General features: G+C 36.3%; 1 pseudogene; it reads right to left on the reverse strand.

Moving 5' to 3' along the window:
* Positions 1-5,593: 5,593 nt before the first annotated feature.
* Positions 5,594-16,016, reverse strand: part of LOC103076962 (NADH-ubiquinone oxidoreductase chain 5-like) — a 36,832-nt pseudogene continuing 26,409 nt past the window's right edge.

Genomic DNA, 16,016 nt, shown 5'->3' on the forward strand with positions numbered 1-16,016 from the left:
TTTCATACTGGGAGAAATGCGTAATAGATGGAAACCAACGTGGATTCCTCCAGTCTGAACTCAGATCACGTAGGACTTTAATCATTGAACAAACAAACATTTAATAGCAGTTACACCATTAGGATGTCCTGATCCAACATTGAGGTCATAAACCCTATTGTTGATATGGACTCTAGAATAGTACTGTGCTGTTATCCCTAGGGTAACTTGTTCCATTGATCAATTTTTTGGATCAATAAGTGATACTATGCTTTGGCTAGCAGGTCTAGGTTTTAATCATTTGGAGGGTTTTCTGTGCTCCGAGGTCACCCCACCCGAAATTGTCAACCCATGTAAAATTTTGTTATTCCTTGGTGGTTCAAGATTGTGATTTTGGGATTGATTAATCGAAGCTCCATAGGGTCTTCTCGTCTTATTTTGTTATCCTCGCCTTTTCACGGGGAGGTCAATTTCACTGATTAAAAGTAAGACAGTAAAACCCTCGTGTGGCCATTCATACAAGTCCTTATTTAGAGAACAAATGATTATGCTACCTTTGTACAGTCAGGATACCACGGCCATTTAACGATTGCCACCGGGCAGGCAGTGCCTCTAATACTGGTGATGCTAGAGGTGATGTTCTTGGTAAACAGGCGGGGTTTGTGTTTGCTGAGTTCCTTTTACTTTTTTAAATCTTTTCTTGGGTGCATGCCTGTGTTGGTTTAAGTGTTTTTAATAAATAATTTAGTGTTGGATTATATTTATTTGCTGTTAATTATCAGTATATTATTAGTTGCTGATGTAAGCTTGTGCAAGGAGAAATGTTTCTTGTTACTCATGTTAACAGTATTGTTTCTATAGTCTTATAGACTAGTCCAGTAATTAGGCTAGGAGTTGATTTACTTAATATTGGAATTAAAATGTTCTTTTGTTGTCGAGCTTAAACGCTTTATTAATTGGTGTCTGCTTTTAGGCCAACTATGGTATTGTTTGTTTTTACTCTCTAGTCAGGGTTGTATCCATTTGTAAAAAGCTGTATCTTTTTAGACTAACATCTAAATATACGTTGAGGCTTATTATGGTTTCTAGTATTATTTAACGTTGAACTAAAATTCTTTTCCTGGACAACCAGCTATCACCAGGCTCGTTAGGCTTTTCACCTCTACTTATAAATCTTCTCACTATTTTGCCATATAGATGAGTTCATTCTATTAACTGTTCATAAGTAGCTCGGCTGGTTTTGGGTAGTTTAGCTTAAGTTCTCTTTGTTAAATTGTTACTAGTTAATTCATTATGCAAAAGGTACAAGGGGTAAACTTTGCTTTTTATTACTTTTAATTTTTCTTTCATTATTCCCTTACGGTACTTTCTCTGTAGCGCCATCAGTGTTTAAATTTCTATCTCCTATACTTTAGATGTCTGGTGAATGTTTTATTTGATTGGTTTGTGCTAGTAATGGTGGGAAAGGTGTGGGCTAGATTTGGTTAAAGACATACATAGCTTATGAAATCTTCTAGGTGTAAACTAGGTGCTTTATTTAAGCTATATCTTGTTTTATCCAAGCACACTTTCCAGTATGCTTACCCTGTTACTACTTGTCTCCTCTCATATAATTGTCTAGCATGTGTTGATGGACTAGGGCTTTGTCATGGCATTTGAGGAGGGTGATGAGCAGTGTGTGCGTGCTTCATGGCCTTATTCAATTAAGGGCTCTATTCTTAATTTACTACTAAATCCCCCTTTGATTTTTAGGTTTCATAAAAACTTTTGTGTGAATATAAAGGGTGTTCTTGGTATAGAAAATGTAGCCCGTTTTTTCCATCCCATAAGTTACACCTTGATCTAATGTTTTTATGTATTATAGTTATGCTTACTTTTGCTCCTTTTTAGGGCTTGCTGAAGATGGCGGTATATAGACTGGAGTAGCAAGGGTTGGTGAGGTTAATCGGGGTTTATCAGTTATAGAACAGGCTCCTCTAGAGGGGTGTGAAGCATTGCCAAGTCCTCTGAGTTTTAGGCTGTTGCTAGTAGTACTCTGGCGAATAATCTAGTTTTTATGGTTATTTGGGTTTAGGGCTAAGCATAGTGGGGTTTCTAATCCCAGTCTGGGTCTTAGCTATCGTGTGATCAGATTATATTGAAGTCACTTTCGTAGTTTATTTTAGTTTTAATTATGGCTTTCTACAGCTTCATTAAGGTTTAACTTTATCTTATGTGGCTCTTTAACACGCTTTACGCCATAGTTCTATTAGCTTGGGTCAATAATCGTATGATTATTGACCCGCAGTGGCTGGCACGAAGTTTACCAACCCTAATTAATATGGCTTAGTCAAACTTTCGTTCATGGCTTAATTTTTATCATTGCTGTCTCCTGTGGGGGTGTGGCTAAGCAAGGTGTTGTAAGTTGCTGGTGTGGCATGCTTGATACCTGTTCCTTTTAATCTTAGTGATGTAGAGGGCACTCTCACTGAGATGTGGATATTTGCATGTGTAATTCTATTAAAAACTAATAGAAAGTCTGGGACCAAACCTTTATATTTATGGGGCTAGTAGGCCCATCTAGACATTTTCAGTGTCTTGTTCTATGAGGTGTTTAAGCTACATTAACTTGCTGTATGTAGGTGATGTTTGTATGTTTATATTATGTGGCTTATGTCAGATTTAGTATTAGATTTTCGATAGAATGATTGGTGAATCTAGGGGGGAGTCTGTCTATATGGGTGGTGAATATCTAAGTAGATCATTGGTATGATATGGGGGGTTGAGGATTAATTCGTTATAATACACAATTATTCAAATCTGGGGGGGGGACAGTAAAGTATTATGTCCTGTAACCATTATTTTAACTGCACACATTGGTTGTGCTAGCCAGAGAGCAAATACATACAAGTCCAGCTACAATTTGCTTGACTGTGTTAAGACCTTTTAAGGTCATAGCTGAATCCAAGCAATCTTCCCCCCAAAATAAAAAATACCAAATGTATGAAATCACAGTTATGTGTGAGCATGGGCTGATTGTCATTAGTCCATCAAGATGTCTTATTTAAAGGGAAAGCTTGAGAGATTTTAGGTGAGATGGTCCTGAAGTTAAGAACCAGATGCCACATACAGTTCAAGTTCTAGAAACCCCCATGTTATGGGCCCAGAGCAAGAAGAGGGGCATGTTTGCTAATAGAAACCCCCACAGTTCATGGGCCCAGAGTGAGAAGAGGGATCCCTGCCGAGTGGGTTGCTGGTTTCACGCAGCAAGGTGATTAAGTTCGCGATATAATGGACAGGATTATAGGATATGTTGGCTTGAATTGATTTAACTTAATGTACTATGTACGATCAATAATAACTATGTACTATGTAATATTAATAATAGACTATACATGCTTATTTTTCATGGTGCAAACAACTTAATGCACAATTTTTATACATACAATGTACATGTACATATACACAAGAGAGACGCTGTTTTGATTATGTGGCAGTACAAGCATGCACGACTTACATAGCATGTATGCAGTAAAATAAATTATTTTTAGTACTGACATAGCACTGTAGTTTTGTGCATGTCTTATATCTTTTTTCAGGGAATAGTTTATATAGAATTTCAGCCTTGAGTCTTGGGGAGATGTGCTGTTCTCCTTTTCCAGTTTACAAGACTGGGGTATTGCGTTATACTACAAAGACTCTTCATTTCAGGAGCTTGTTTTCTTTTCTTTTCTTTTCTTTTGTGGTACGCGGGCTTCTCACTGTTGTGGCCTCTCCCATTGTGGAGCACAGGCTCCGGACGTGCAGGCCCAGTGGCCATGGCTCACGGGCCCATCCTCTCTGTGGCAGGTGGGATCCTCCCAGACTGGGGCACGAACCCGTGTCCCCTGCATCGGCAGGTGGACTCTCAACCACTGCGCCACCAGGGAAGCCCAGGAGCTTGTTTTCAATGAGACTAGTTATTGGTATTAATACTAGAATTAAAAGAAAGTATAGGATAGATGCAAGCTGTCCAACAGTCATATACAGGTACTCCACAGGCTGTCCTCTGATTCATTTTAGTGTCAGTAACTCTGCCACTAGTACTCAGAACAAGAATTGACTGAAGGGTGGAAATATTATGCTTCGTTGTTTAGATGTATGGAGTACTGGAATGAATGCCAAGATTAGGATCGAGAGTGGCAGAGCTAAGACTCCTCTAGTTTGTTGGGGATTGATCATAAGATTGCATATGTGAATAGAAAGTATCATTCTGGTTTGATGTGTGGTGGCATGCTGAGTGGGTTTGCTGGGGTGTAATTGTCGGGACCTCCTAAAAGGTCGGGTGAGAATAGGGCTAGTACCAACACAGCTAAGATTAATAGTAAAGCGTCCAAAATGTCTTTAACTGTATAATAGGGGTGGAATTGGATTTTGTCTGTATCAGATGGAATTCCTGTGGGGTTGTTAGATCTTGTTTCGTGGAGGAATAGGTGGATGGCCGCTAGTGCTGTGATGATGAAAGGGAGAATGAAGTGGAAGGCAAAGAATCGTGTTAGTGTTGCTTTATTTATGGAAAAACCACCTCAGATTCATTCGACAAGGGTGGTGCCGATATATGGGATTGCTGAGAGTAGGTTTGTGATAACAGTTGCACCTCAGAATGATATCTGTCCCCAGGGTAGGATGTAGCCTATAAATGCGTGGCTATGACTGTAAGTAGCAGGATAATTCCAATGTTTCATGTTTCCTGAGAGGTGTAGGATTCTTAGTACAAGCCACATCCTATGTGGGCATAAAGGCAAATAAAAAACATGGAAGCTCTGCATGTATGTACCGGATGATTCAGCCATAGTTGACGCCTTGGCAGATGTGTGTTACTGATGACAAGGCAGTTGTTGTGTCTGGTGTGTAGTGTATTGCCAAGAATAGGCCTGTTAGGATTTGTAGGAGTAGGCAGACGCCTAGCAGGGAGCCAAAGTTTCATCATGATGAGATATCTGATGGGGTGGGGAGGTCAATGTGTTGTTGAGAATTCTTATTAGCAGGTGGATTTTTCGGGTGTTGGTCATTGGTGTTCTTGTAGTTGAATGACAACGATGATTTTTTATGTCATTGGTTATGGTTGAAGTCCATGTGGGAATAATGATGACATACATTGTATTTATTTTGAGCATTATTTTTGTGATTAGTTTTGTGGGGGTTTCTTCAAAACCTTCTCCTACTTATGGGGGTCTAGGGTTGATTGTGGGTGGTGGTGTTGGGTGTGGGATTGTCTTGAATTTTGGTGGTTCATTTTTAGGTTTAATGGTATTTCTGATTTATTTAGGGGGAATATTGGTCGTGTTTGGTTATACAATGGCTATGGCCACCGAAAAATATCCTGAGGTTTGGGTTTCTAACAAGGTTGTGCTAGGAGCATTTCTTTTAGGGTTAGTAGTAGAGTTTTTAATAGTACTTTATATTTTGAAGGATGAGGATGTGGAGATTGTGTTTGAGTTTAATGGGCTGGGAGATTGAGTTATTTGTGATACTGGTGACTCTGGGTTTTTCAGTGAAGAGGCTATGGGAACTGTGGCGTTATATAGTTATGGTACTTGGTTGGTGATTGTTACGGGCTGGTCATTATTTATTGGTGTTGTGGTTATTATGGAGATTACTCAGGGTAATTAAATAGCAGCATGCTGAGGGTGATAGAAATAAGGAATGATTAGAAGTAGAGCCTGATAACGCCTTTTTTAAAACAATGTTTTTTACATCTTTATGGAGTATAATTTCTTTACAATGGTGTGTTAGTTTCTGCTTTACAACAAAATGAATCAGTTATACATTTAGATATGTCCCCATATCTCTTCCCTCTTGTGTCTCCCTCCCTCCCACCCTCCCTATCCCACCCCTCTAGGTGGTCACAAAGCACCGAGATAAAGCCTTTTTGATTTGAGACTAATGTGGAATATTTTAGTTGAATGAAGGCTGAAGTCTTTGGTAGGATGGTTTCTAGTCAGATTAAGTCTAGTAAGGAGGTTGCTAATTTTTGGCTTATTAATAGATTTAGATGGGGAGGTAGGCAGTGTATGATGGTGGGGAAGTATCTTAAAAAAGTGGAGAACTTAGAGGAGTCTGAGGGGTATATATATTTTAAGTTTTGTGTGTTAAGGTTGATTTCGAATGCTAGTACAAAGCCCAGGGTTGTTACTACAAGGGCAGTCAATTTTAAATGTAGGGGTATGGTTATTAGGGGGATGGTTGTTGGAGGAATGCTGTTGGAGATGATGAAGCCAGCAAAAATACTTCCGATTAATAGGTGCTTGATGGAGTTGATTAAGAGGGGGTTTTCATTAACAGGCACAGAAGGAGAGAAGTGGGGCTGTCCTAGTAGTGCAAAGAAGACAATGTGAGTGCTATAGATAGCTGTGAGGGAGGTAGCGGTTAGAGTTATTAATAGGGCTCAGGCGTTGGTATAAAACGTAGTGGCGGTTTCAATAATCAGGTCTTTAGAGTAAAATCCGGTGAGAAATGGTATTCCTATTAGTGCTAGGCATCCAATGATAAGGGCTGTTTCAGTGAACGTCAAGGTCCTGAATAACCCTCTTAGTTTTCGAATGTCCTGCTCGTTGTCTAGGTTGTGAATGACAGACCCAGAGCATAGAAATAATATGGCTTTAAAGAAAGCGTGCATGCAAATGTGTAAAAGTGCTAGATGAGGTTGGTTCAGGTCAGTCATTGCTATTATTAAACCTAGTTGGCTGGAGGTAGAGAAGGCAATAATTTTTTCAATATCGTTTTGAGTGAGGGCACAGACAGCTGTAAAGAAGGCAGTAAGGGCTCCTAGGCAGAGCATTATTGTTTGAATGAGTTTGTTGCTTTCTATTAAAGGGTAAAATCGGATAAGCAGGAAAACTCCTGCTACAACCATTGTGCTTGAGTGGAGTAGGGCCAAGACTGGGGTAGGGCTTTCTACTGCTGAAGGGAGTCAGGGGTGAAGTCCGAATTGGGCTGATTTTCAGGCTGCGGTTAGTATGAGTCCTATGAGGGGTAGGTTTAAAGAGTTCTGGTTGAGCATGAAAATTTGTTGTAGGTCTCATGCATTTGTGTTAGATAAAAATCATGCCACTGATATGATGAATCCGACATCTCCGATGCGGTTATGTAAAATTGCTTGAAGAGCAGCTGTGTTCGCGTCTGCTTGCCCATACTATCTTCCGATAAGCAGGAAAGATATGATTCCTACTCCTTCTCATTCAATAAAAAGTTGGAAGAGGTTGTTGGCTGTAACAAGGATTAGTATAGTGATAAGGAAGAGGAGTAAATACTTGAAGAATTGGTTGATATAAGGGTTGGAGTGTATATATCATATTGAGAATTCTATAATGAACCATGTGACTCTGGGCGAGGGTCACCTTTGTCACCATGTGACCACCTGCCCGGAGACTATAAAATGTGGAGAGACACCTTCAGGCCCCTGAGAGATTCTCAGTTGCAAATATTAATTGTAATCAATACTAGGTATATTAACTTTGCTTATGGTGTATTTTGTGATGTAGCATATTTTAAAAAAACATATAGTCAAATATATCTTTTTTTCCATAGCTTCTAGGTGTTCTGACATGGCTAAAATTCTTCCTCACCAATAGGATATTCTTTTAATCTCTTACATTTTATTACAAAATGTTTAATTTTTACATTTATGTTGTGTTTCATCTAAATTTATTTTTGAATAGTATGAGATAATAATCTTTATTTTCTCCTATTTAGAATGACAGTTAGGTCAACACATTTGATAAATCAGCCATTATGTTCCCACAAAATTAAAATATACCAGTGCCAAATATAAAATTTCAATTATGTATACACTGAAATCTATTGTTCTCCACTTGGTTTCACTCTTGGAATTTCTATTCTTATACCGAAAACAATTTTTTAAAAATTCTGATGACTTTAAATTGTTTCATTATCTTACAAGGCCAGTCTTCTATTTTTCTTTGTTGTAATTATTTTGGCTATTCACAAGATTTTAATTTTCAAATAGAATTCGAGATCATTTTACACAACTAAAAACTGATTGTTGTGATCCCATTGGAAATTACATTAAATTTATAATATAATTGAGAGAATTGACAATTTCATCACATTAATCTTTCTGTCAAAAGCATGACATCTCATTCAACTATTCAGATCATATCTTACATTATTAAGATTGAGTAGTTTCCTGTATATAGTGTAATACTTGGTTCCTTAGTCAATGTTTGCTTTTTTCGTCATTTCATTGTTACCATGGTTTTCTACTTCCATATTTTGCTAATTTATTCACATGCTACAAATTGCTTTTTAAAATTTTTCCTTTGGGGACTTCTGCTTCCCACTATGATAGATTAGCTTGTATTAGACCAACTTGCCCCTTCAAGAATAAGTATAAAATTTGTAAGAAAAACCAGAATCAGCTCTTGGAAAGGTAATAGAGTACAATTAAGAAAACCACAGTTTTACAGGGCAAAGATTCTAGAGAGAAGACAAAAGCATTGACAAGAGTCCAATATTTTCTACCACTTTTCTTTCAAAGTAGATGTTGATTAATAACAGTAGGAAATGTAGTAGACAAGCATAAATAAGGTCAGAACTTATGGTGGCCTCTTGGAACAAGGGGGGCAAATAATTGTAATTCAAGCCTACAAAGTGATCTAATATCTGGAGGAGAAAGACCCTGTAGAAAAGGGAGCTGTAGAAAAATGAACTTAACATTCTGTTATGCTTTTCTCCTTGAAGCCTTATTCATTTCTTCAAGTCATGGGACAAAGGCTAAGAAATTAAAGGAACACATATTTATAGTCTAAACTAGAGATCAGAATCTATGACCCACAGGTTCAATTCAGTCCAATATCTCTTTTTATAAATAAAGTTTTATTGGAGCAAAGACATATTCATTTGTTTATGGTTTCTCTAATGGATGCTTTTGTGGCTCAGGAGCAGAAGTGAGTAGTTATGACAGAGACTGTATGTTCTGAAAAGCCTAAAATATTTACTATTTTGCTGTTCACTTAAAATGTTTGCCGATCTCTGGTCTCATCCAAACAGTTTTAATTACAAGGGGGATTTTCTTGATACTAATGCTAGGAAAACAAGGGTAAGAATAAACAAGGATTGCCCTAAACAAAAGCTAATAGGAAAATGGCTAAACATCATAAAGACTAAAATAGTTTATCCTTACTTGGACCAGGAAAAGTTGCCCTTACTTCTAGCACATTCTAGAAGTAAAGTAAATAGATCAAAGAGGAAAATAGGATCTTGCAGAGCCCTCCACAATTTTTCAAACACACCACTGGCATTAAATAAATAATTTCCAGGACTGTCAGGAAATGGGGTAAAAATGACAGAAATTCAAGAGGAAAAAAAAAGTCCATATAAGACCATATAAGACAAACCCAGAGAAAACATCATTTTCAATGGTGAAAAACTGAAAGCATTTCCTCTAAGATCAGGAACAAGACATGACTCTCTCCCCTTTTACTCAACATCAATAGTTTTGGAAGTCTTAGCCATGGCAATCAGAGAAGAAAAAGAAATAAAAGGAAACCAAATTGGAAAAGAAGTAAAACTGTCACTGTTTGCAGGTGACATGATACTATACATAGAAAATCCTAAAACTGCTATGAGAAAACTACTAGAGCTCATCAATGACTTTAATAAAGTTGCAGGATACAAAATTAATACATAGAAATCTCCTGCATTCCTATACACTAACAACAAAATATCAGAAAGAAAATTTAAGGAAACAATCCCATTTACCATTGCATCCAAAAGAATAAAATTCCTAGGAATAAACTTCCCTAAGGAGGCAAAAGGCCTGTACTCACAAAACTATAAAACACTGATGAAAGAAATCATAGATGACACAAACAGATAGAGAGATATACCATGATTTTGGACTGGAAGAATCAATATTGTCAAAATGCCTATACTACCCAAAGTAATCTATAGATTCAGTGCAATCCCTATCAAATTATCAATAGCATTTTTCACAGAATTAGAACAAAACATTTTACAATTTGTATGGAAACACAAAGACCCCAAAAAGCCAAAGCAATTTTGAGAAAGAAAAACAGAACTGGAGGAATCAGGTTACCTGACTTCAGACTATACTACAAAGCTACAGTAATCAAAACAATATGGTACTGACACAAAAACAGGATAGAAACAGGAAAGTCCAGACATAAACCCACACATCTATGGTCACCTAATCTATGGTAAAGGAGGCAAGAATATACAATGGAGAAATGACAGTCTCTTCAGTAAGTGGTGCTGGAAAAACTGGATGGCTACATGTGAAAGAATGAAATTAGAACACTCTCTAACACCATACATAAAAATAAACTCAAAAGGCACTAAAGACCTAGAAGTAAAACTGAATACTATAAAACTCTTAGAGGAAAACATAGGCAGAACACTCTGACATATATCACAGTATCACAGTAAGATCTTTTTTGATCCACTTCCTAGAGTAATGAAAACAAACAAACAAAAATAAACAAATGGGGCCTAATTAAACGTAAAAGCTTTTGCATAGCAAATAAAACCATAAGCAAAATGAAAAGACAACCCACAGAATGGAAGAAAATATTTGCAAACAAAGTGACCAATAGGGATTAATCTCCAAAATATACAAACAGCTCATGCAGCTCAAAATCAAACAAACAGCCCAATCAAAAAATGGGCAGAATATCTAAATAGACATTTCTCCAAAGAAGACATATAGATGGCCAATAGGCACATGAAAAGTGCTCAATATCACTAATTATCAGAGCAATGCAAATCAAAACTACAATGACGTATCACCTCACACCGGTCAAAATGTCCATCATCAAAAAATCTACAAACAATAAATGCTGGAGAGGGTGTGGAGAAAAGGGGACCCTTTTGCACCGTTGGTGGGAATGGAAATTGGTACAGCCACTATGGAGAACAGTATGGAGGTTCCTTTAAAAATTAAAAAGAGAGCTAATATATGACTCAGCAATCCCACTCCTGGGCATATATCTGGAGAAACCCATAATCTGAAAAAAATATATGTACCCCAATGTTCATTGCAGCACTATTTACAATAGCTGGGATGTGGAAGCAACCTAAATGTCCATCGATGGAAGAATGATAAAGAAGATGTGGTACATATATATAATGGAATATTACTCAGGCATAAAAAATAACAAAAAATGCCATTTGCAGTGACGTGGATTGTCATACTTAGTGAAGTAAGTCAGACAGAGAAAGACAAATATCATGATATTGATTATATGTGGAATCTAAAAAAATGGTACAAGTGAACCTATTTACAAAACAGAAATAGAGTCAGAGATGTAGAAAACAAACTTATGGTTACCAAGGGGGAAAGGGGGGGTAGGGATAAATTGGGAGATTGGGATTGACATATACAAACTACTACATATAAAATAGATAACTAATAAGGACCTACTGTATAGCACAGGAAACTACTCAATACACTGTAATGACCAATATGGGAATAGACTCTAAAAAAGAGTGGATATATGTATATGTATAACTGATTCATATTGCTGTACAGCAGAAACTAACACAACATTGTAAATCAACTATACTCCAATAAAAATTAATTTAAAAAATAAAAATAAATTAAAAGGAGAGAAGAGGGAAAATACAGAAATTTGTACCAAAAAACTAGAATCTATAAAAAAAGGAAAACAGAGAAATTCTAAATTTGAGAACTGCAATAACTGAAATTAAACATTTAAAATGGGGTTAAGGGACTTCCCTGGCAGTCCAGTGGTTAGGACTCTGCACCTTCACTGCTGTTGCCCTGGGTCCTATCCCTGGTAAAGGAACTAAGATCCTGCAAACTGAGAGGTGTGGCCACAAAAATATGGGGTTAAAAGCAGAATAACAAACAGAAGAGAAGACCAGTGAAGCTGAAGTTGGTATAAAAATAAATATCCAGGAAAATATAGAAAAGAACAAAAGACCTAATGGCCTGTCATTCATATAATTGGATTTATATTAGAGGAGGAGAAGAATAACAGGGCAGAACAATAACTGAAAAAATACTCGCTGTGGAACTTTTCAAATCTGATCAAAATCACAAATTTAAAATTCCTTTTTAAATTGAAATTGTGTTTTAGTTAAATTAAAACTGTTGCTTTTACTTAAAATATCTTCCTCCTAAGAGCAGTCTTCTTTGATTAAGTTGTTTCTTTTTGTCTGTTCTACCTGCTGGGGCTCCTTAGCAACTATAAAATTTTCTCTTGCCTGCTCATAAAGACTTTGTCCAAATACTGGAGTGAGGTGACAGCGACCTGGGGAGTGGTGCAAAGCACTTTATTCCTAGTCTAAGAAGAGGCAACAATCAAATTGTCAGTTCCCTGCCACTCTAATTTTCAGTAGTACACAGAACTCAGCATGCTAGGGTTGCTGTCTCACAGCACCTCCAGTGCAGAGGGACCAGCCAGTCTTCTTTGAAGCACACCTGAAGGAAATACACAGCTTCTCCCCTTGTGGGGAATAGGATTCATGGTTATCTTCAGGTCAGGTTCTATCTGGAATCCATCTGGTCCTTTAGATCTTCACCCTAAACTCCCCTCCACTTTTCCCAAAGTGATATCAAGCCCCGGGGGAAAATAGCCATACCCTGTCCTCTAGGACTCCTGTTAAGCCTGAGGCCTTGCTACCAGCCTCTAACCCTCAGTTTAACTTGTTTATAGCATGGAAGAGATATAGCTGTTGGGTGGAAATTAGGATAATGACAGCAGGGCAGAAGTGGTCAAGCTGCCATCTCTTCCTATTTTCCTAATCTTGCCTCTTTCAAAATGTATTTAAATAATATTATTTCTTCAAAAAGACATTATTACAGAAAATTCTTTTAAACAACTCTCTCTCTGAAGGAAATTTCATGCAACTGAAATAAAAGGCCAAAATATGCTCTTATTCTTACATGGCAGTAAACCAAACAGATCATTAGTGGAAACATCACTGTAATAAGTTTTCTTTTCATACACCAAATAGTTTTGTGCAGAACATAATTTTACTAACAGTATCTCCTTTTATGTATACTCCATAAAATCTATTGTAGAATCCACTCCAAAATAATTATGTGTTTATACATTTTAATTTCAATAGAAAGTTATAAAAATAGAATCATTTCTTCTGTTTAGGCATATATTTGTTGGTAGATTTTTCTCATTTAAAATAAATTCCCCATGAGAAGATAAAACATGATGGCTATGAATTTCTGAGCCAACTGAGTCAGATAGGTATAACATTTAACATTGCATGGAAGATTTTACAGAGATATGTTCAATATTCTCTAAATTTAAAAAGCTCTTTTTCCCCCAATGATTATATCATAAATAGAAAAAATGAATTATTAAACCCTCAGAAGTCAAGAATTTTCCAAGTTCTAAATATATTGAATTAATAGGATGCAATTTCTTTTCTTGTTTTCTGGATTTCAAATGACAGTGCACCAGCAGCAAACAAAAGCTGAACCAAATTAACACTGAAAAATGAAGAAAAATGAAGCTGGCATCTTAGCTCAGGGAATCTTGCCAAAGGAAAGTAGTTTCTTTCTCCATTCCTAAACTCATTCCATTTTCAGAGAATGAAATGGACTTCTTATTCCACACTAATAAAAAGGAGACTGAATTTAAGAAATTCAAATGCTTGTGAGGAGACATGCTAAATATAAGCATCCATATTTACATAATAAATGTCATAAGGAGACCTCAGAGTACTACGATTAAAAGCTGTTATTCCTTTAGTTTATCAATACAAAATTTATATGCAATGTGGCAGGTGATTATCTGAGACAAACCCACATTTATGGGCAGTACTGTTAGTGGGAGTTCCAATATACCGTATCCATGATTACTCAGCCATGAGAATGCACCTCACACACTTCCCACCACCCACTGAATTATGATCAGTTTCAATATTAAAAGGACCTCTGAGAGATACTTCAATAACCTAATTATACAGATGAAGGAATGGAGGACCAAAGAGATTAAACAACATCTAGTCACCATTTAGTAGAGTTGGAGGAGATCCCAGGTTTCCAGATTTCTACAGACACAGATTTTTATGCCCATTTAGTAATCAGATGCCAACTAATTGAATAGAAATAAAATGTAGAAACAGTTGGAATTTTCTCATGTCTGAAATATCTCTATCTCTACCTCTATATCTATATATAAACTCACTCACTTTTAAGATATTCAGAGAAGACAATTATCCAACAAATCACCTGAAGGAGAAAGAGGGAAAAACACCAGTGTAAACTTTTGGGGTATTTGAGAAAGAAGAAATTTGCTGGGTGAAAATAATGAATTTGGTCTCTGACATGTTAGGTATTAGGTGTCAACAAAAGAGCATTTAGTTGAGTGCACTGTAAGGAAGAAAAACAAATACACCTCAAGGTGTTAAAAGCAATGGACTTAACATGCCACAAGGTCTTTTGAAAGAATTAACTCATTCCTCTACACAATACAAAGTGAAAGCTGGAAATTTGTGAATAAACCTCAAAAGTAGTGACAGTATTATGACATTGATGGATGAAATGTAAGGTGGTTCTTAGGTGAGCATAAGTTGCTATTCATTAAGAAAAATCTATTTTGGACGCACAGGCTCAGTGGCCATGGCTCACGGGCCCAGCCGCTCCGCGGCATGTGGGATCTTCCCGGACCGGGGCACGAACCCATGTCCCCTGCATCGGCAGGCGGACTCTCAACCACTGTGCCACCAGGGAAGCCCAAGAAAAATGTATTTTTTAAAGTAGATTAAAGACAATTTGTTATAAACAATCAACACACTAATACAATTTGAGTTTTATTAAATTCTAAACGGGATTCAACTTTGTAAGGGAGCTTAACATATGCAGTGACAAAGCAGTGGACAATTATAAAAGATATTATAAGCCATAAACTGGAATTTCCACAACTATTATGAAACACAGAAAGCAATTTTCCTATTAAATGACAGTAGATAGAGCTCTGAAAAGAAGTCTCTAAACAATTTATGATTTAAAAGCATTTGTCTTTCAGAAAACATGGTGAGTTAATTTTCTCATTTATGAGCAAAGAATGTTAAAATAGGGATGACATAATAACTTAATTCTTAGGCCATATAAATTCTTTAGCTTGAAATTTTATTTCCTTTGACCTAATATGATTTTAATTGATTTAAAACAAATAGATTTCAGTGACATTTAGAAATTGATTTATTTTTTAAGTTAATGTACAAATCTGCAAGTGATTATTTAAAAACTTTTTTTATTACTATTATAGATTCTGTGAAAAATAAAGAGGAGAAGTATTAGATACTATCCTTCCCCTTGTGAAGTTTACATTCTTATTGGGAAGACAGGAATTGCCAAATCAGTAATATATATTTACTATATTCATTAGGTCACTGAAACAGTTCCTAAGTAATGTACAAAATTGAAAATAATAATCTAGGACCAGATTATTTAAAAATCACACAAATCAGACAGGAATTTAAATTTAATATGATAGACAACACAAAGATATTAGACGATTTTTAGTAGAGAATTGAAATATTTTTCTCCTGTTATTGTCAAGATAAAATTAGTTTGGGGAAGAGTAAGCTAGCAGTAACATGCAGAAAGAATTTAAAAAGGGAAAAAATAGAGGTAAGGAGACTGTTTAGAAGCTGTTATTATGATCTAGTAACAAAAAAAATTAGTTCCTAATGAATGTTCTGGTTGTAAGGGTTAAGGTTTGTATGTTAGTGATTTGTGATGATACAATTTACTGTTATATGAATTATAATATAATTTCATACATGTGAGACGGAGAATCAGTAGTCAAAGGTGACTCTAAAATTTTTTGCCTGGAGTATAATCTACAAAAATATTGAATCACTATGTTGCACACCTGAAGTTATCTATGGTAATGAAAGCAATTTTAGGTTAAGACTATGAGGAAATGGCTAATACTAACCATTACAGCATGAAGCAAAGATCACCTACTGTGAGGCATTTGGATGAATAAATTAGCAACTTGAGACACTTGTTTGCCTCTTCCTGGAGAAGGAAATCCTGCTGA

Source organism: Lipotes vexillifer, unplaced genomic scaffold (assembly GCF_000442215.2).
Source record: "Lipotes vexillifer unplaced genomic scaffold, Lipotes_vexillifer_v1.1 scaffold510, whole genome shotgun sequence".
NCBI lineage: Eukaryota > Metazoa > Chordata > Mammalia > Artiodactyla > Lipotidae > Lipotes > Lipotes vexillifer.